A 5,000-nucleotide genomic window follows, 5' to 3' on the forward strand; every position below is an offset into this window, starting at 1 on the left:
TGCGCGCCTGCTGCCTTCCTTGGATGTGGTAGCCGTTTCTCAGGCTCCCTCTCCGGAATCGAACCCTGATTCCCCGTTACCCGTTACAACCATGGTAGGCGCAGAACCTACCATCGACAGTTGATAAGGCAGACATTTGAAAGATGCGTCGCCGGTACGAGGACCGTGCGATCAGCCCAAAGTTATTCAGAGTCACCAAGGCAAACGGACCGGACGAGCCGACCGATTGGTTTTGATCTAATAAAAGCGTCCCTTCCATCTCTGGTCGGGACTCTGTTTGCATGTATTAGCTCTAGAATTACCACAGTTATCCAAGTAACGTGGGTACGATCTAAGGAACCATAACTGATTTAATGAGCCATTCGCGGTTTCACCTTAATGCGGCTTGTACTGAGACATGCATGGCTTAATCTTTGAGACAAGCATATGACTACTGGCAGGATCAACCAGGGAGCTGCGTCAACTAGAGCTGAGCAGCCGGCCGCCCGGGAGTGTGTCCCGGGGGCCCGCGCGAACACGCAAGCGTCCGCTCAATTATTCTGCAAACAGGAGGAGGCTGAGCTCCCCTGCACAATACACCTCGAAACCCTCTCAGGTCCCGGCGGCGCGCAGCGCCGTCCTAAGTACTTGGTCGGGTTCGAGAGTGGCGCAATCGCCCGGAGTTTGGCGAGTAGACGCTTTAGGTGCGACCACCCGTGCTCCCAACTGAGCTTGCCGCTGCCGACAGAGGCCCGGGAGCGTGCTGTCGTGGCATTGCCGGCGGGAGACAACACGCGCCACCTACGGTGGCCGGCAGCTCCAACGCCAGCGCCACAGAAGGACAAAAGCCCCACTTGGGTGCCGAAGCGAACTCTCCCAGCACAGCGCACGCGCCAACACGTCCGCACAGCTGCGATACAATCCACCTGCGAGAACCGCAGAGGCGACCGAGCAGCAGACGGCGTCGCGGCGCCGAGCGCCGGGCGGCGGCGCATCCTCAGCGCACACAGTCCTCAATCGGACCAGCACACTGCAGATGTCCACCGCGCTTCGCACCGGGCCCGCGAGGACCTACTTTGGCCGCACGGCGCCGCGTGCAGGGTGCGCCGGCGCGCAGCTGCGCCGCCTGCCGCCTCCGTCGGCCGGCGCGCCTGCCACTGGCCGCCCCCACCAGCCGGCTGTAGCGCGTGCGCCCACGCACCGCGCGGCCAGCACGCCGGGAGGCCCCCCCTCACCGGCCGGGGACGGTCCCACCCAGCCACCGCCGCGTATCGCTTCACACCCACATGCCATTCACGTTCGTGGGCATGGTGGGTATCGCTGAAACAACCGGTTGGTAGCTCAACCGATCGTCGCCATCACTGATTCACCTCTAGCGAGAACAACCGCACCACAACGATTTACCAGTTGTTCATTTGCGTAACGTCACCAGCAAACGTAGACGTCCATCGCCATTTGCAAATTCAACGATTGTTGCATGCCTGTGTCAGGTGTCACGACACACTATGTCTGCCCACATACACGCAACAACATGTGCACGCTTCGCGAACACGTGGAAGGTGGCCCCCGTACGTATGCGATGTCCATTGCGCGAACGACTGTCAACCGGCCTCTGTCGCATGTCGCAGATGTGGAACGCAGTGCACCATGCTATCACGGTGTGTGAGAGGAGACGACTACGTCTGACAACACGCGCCACTACATCAACAGACGGCTCATGCTGATCGCCATCCACGGCATACCATACTGCAATCCAGCTCTTATAGGGAGACGACACGTAGCTGAGTGCACAATATTTGGACCGTCTGGTTCGCCGTTGTTGGCGCAGTCGTGGTACGGTCACACATGTACCACGATGTATCATTCAGTACATGAGGACCAATGTGCAGTACAGTGTGTGATTTGGACGTACAACATCAGCGGACAGTTGACACAAGCCGTACCACAACGTAGGCTGTGCTTCGCCATGCGAATGCCAATGAACAACTGCGAAGGGCATTGAGCATGTATGTCCTACTGCCATCCGCATTACAGTGTATAGCTGCAAGGTGTTTCACATGAAGCGATACTCTGGGGACCGGGCAGTGCGAGTAGCAAACTATATTGCGGGGGTTGCAGTTAGGCAACACTACACTAATTTAACGCGTCGTATGACAATTACAGAGCAGGTTAAGGCCCAACGTGTGTTGGGTTAAGGCCCAACGTGTGTTGGGTTAAGGCCCAACGTGTGTTGGGTTAAGGCCCAACGTGTGTTGGGTTAAGGCCCAACGTGTGTTGGGTTAAGGCCCAACGTGTGTTGGGTTAAGGCCCAACGTGTGTTGGGTTAAGGCCCAACGTGTGTTGGGTTAAGGCCCAACGTGTGTTGGGTTAAGGCCCAACGTGTGTTGGGTTAAGGCCCAACGTGTGTTGGGTTAAGGCCCAACGTGTGTTGGGTTAAGGCCCAACGTGTGTTGGGTTAAGGCCCAACGTGTGTTGGGTTAAGGCCCAACGTGTGTTGGGTTAAGGCCCAACGTGTGTTGGGTTAAGGCCCAACGTGTGTTGGGTTAAGGCCCAACGTGTGTTGGGTTAAGGCCCAACGTGTGTTGGGTTGAGGCCCAACGTGTGTTGGGTTGAGGCGCAACATAGGTTGGGTTGAGGCGCAACATAGGTTAGGTTGAGGCGCAACATGGGTTAGGTTAAGGCGCAACATGGGTTAGGTTAAGGCGCAACATGGGTTAGGTTAAGGCGCAACATGGGTTAGGTTAAGGCGCAACATGGGTTAGGTTAAGGCGCAACATGGGTTAGGTTAAGGCGCAACATGGGTTAGGTTAAGGCGCAACATGGGTTAGGTTAAGGCGCAACATGGGTTAGGTTAAGGCGCAACATGGGTTAGGTTAAGGCGCAACATGGGTTAGGTTAAGGCGCAACATGGGTTAGGTTAAGGCGCAACATGGGTTAGGTTAAGGCGCAACATGGGTTAGGTTAAGGCGCAACATGGGTTAGGTTAAGGCGCAACATAGGTTAGGTTAAGGCGCAACATGGGTTAGGTTAAGGCGCAACATGGGTTAGGTTAAGGTACAATATGGGTTAGGTTAAGGTACAATATGGGTTAGGTTAAGGTACAATATGGGTTAGGTTAAGGCGCAACATAGGTTAGGTTAAGGCGCAACATAGGTTAGGTTAAGGCGCAACATAGGTTAGGTTAAGGCGCAACATAGGTTAGGTTAAGGCACAACACGGGTTAGGTTAAGGTACAACACGGGTTAGGTTAAGGTACAACACGGGTTAGGTTAAGGTACAACACGGGTTAGGTTAAGGTACAACACGGGTTAGGTTAAGGTACAACACGGGTTAGGTTAAGGTACAACACGGGTTAGGTTAAGGTACAACACGGGTTAGGTTAAGGTACAACACGGGTTAGGTTAAGGCACAACACGGGTTAGGTTAAGGCACAATACGGGTTAGGTTAAGGCACAACACGGGTTAGGTTAAGGCACAACACGGGTTAGGTTAAGGCACAACACGGGTTAGGTTAAGGCACAATACGGGTTAGGTTAAGGCACAATACGGGTTAGGTTAAGGCACAATACGGGTCAGGTTAAGGCACAATACGGGTTAGGTTAAGGCACAATACGGGTTAGGTTAAGGCACAATACGGGTTAGGTTAAGGCACAATACGGGTTAGGTTAAGGCACAATATGGGTTAGGTTAAGGCACAATACGGGTTAGGTTAAGGCACAATACGGGTTAGGTTAAGGCACAATACGGGTTAGGTTAAGGCACAATACGGGTTAGGTTAAGGCACAATACGGGTTAGGTTAAGGCACAATACGGGTTAGGTTAAGGCACAATACGGGTTAGGTTAAGGTACACATTGTTGTAAGGAAAGGTGTTTTGGGGGGGGGGGGCCGGTTTGTTGATTGTGATTATCGTAAGTAAATGACTGCGGCATCATCTGATTTGGCACGTCAGGGTGCACCTTTGGCTCATGACAGGCGGCGCTCTGATTCCATGCTTGTGGCAGACCTGTGTCTTTCATTCCTGCCATTGTTTTTGTGGTGTGACAGGAGGCAGTATTGTGATGTTGGGTGCACCCCTGTGTAGGACATGTGTGGGTGTTGGTGGCTTAGCTGAGCAATGGTGGTTGTCGGAAGGGTGGGATATTCTGTTTTCCGAGTGGACCTCCCGGTCTGGTTATGATAGTGTGGATTGTCTAATGTGGCAGAGAGGATGCACTGGGTGTTGTTCCATGCTGGTGCTTACATATTGTCTGTGTGCCTGTTACAGGCAGAGAGTAGTGCGTGATAAGAGTGTCTGGCTGACGTGTGATTGTGAGCAGAGTCTTTCAGCATGTATACGGACAGTTGTATACATTATCTGTATTCTGATGGCTCTATCTATTACTAATCAGCGCCGTGTATACGTTTAATCCGGTTCCAGTCGAAACTATTGTATCTCTGTACATTAGTGACACGGCGAGCCCGCTATGTAGTTACTCGTCTCGGCAGCTTCCACCGGTGTATGGCAAATGATTATAAGGAATCAGTCTAGTCGTCAATACCGATAGTGTGACGTCACATGTCTGGGGTGGGGGACGCTGCGCCCTTCCGGTGGGTCATGGCCTAGGAAGACTCTTCCCACGCAGGGGGGCTTGGACTGTCATTGACTCTTCCGAGTAATATACTTGCCGTACGTTTTTGCGACTGCGAGTGCAACGCTCACCGGTACCGACATGGATGGAGCGCCTCCTAGCTGCCGCTGAGCATCTGCATTCGTACAGAGAGCAACGCGATCGCGTCTGTAGCTCGTACGTGGTACAGCTCGCAGCTCATGTATATGGACAGCGGGAATGTCGCATATTGGACATAACTCTTCATGAAACGCACGTTATAGGGGTGGATTGCACATTGCGAGTGCGAGCAAAGTCCGCCGTTCATCCGCTGGAGTTGCGAGTTGGGCGGTTGGGGTGGGGAACGAACGGGTGCAGGTGGAGTGATTGCCGGTCCACGACTTCGTGCGGCAGAGGCGCTGGCGTTGGGGTG

At 53.8% G+C, this 5,000-nt stretch overlaps 1 non-coding gene across 1 annotated transcript in view; it reads right to left on the bottom strand.

Annotated features, from left to right (window-relative positions):
* The window catches only part of LOC124608784, a 1,910-nt gene extending 1,457 nt beyond the window's left edge, over positions 1-453 (bottom strand). The window contains exon 1 of the ribosomal RNA XR_006979352.1: positions 1-453. This exon is cut by the window's left edge and continues 1,457 nt beyond it. This is a non-coding gene — a ribosomal RNA (small subunit ribosomal RNA).
* Positions 454-5,000: the final 4,547 nt, after the last annotated feature.

This window comes from Schistocerca americana, chromosome 3 (genome assembly GCF_021461395.2).
Source record: "Schistocerca americana isolate TAMUIC-IGC-003095 chromosome 3, iqSchAmer2.1, whole genome shotgun sequence".
Lineage (NCBI taxonomy): Eukaryota > Metazoa > Arthropoda > Insecta > Orthoptera > Acrididae > Schistocerca > Schistocerca americana.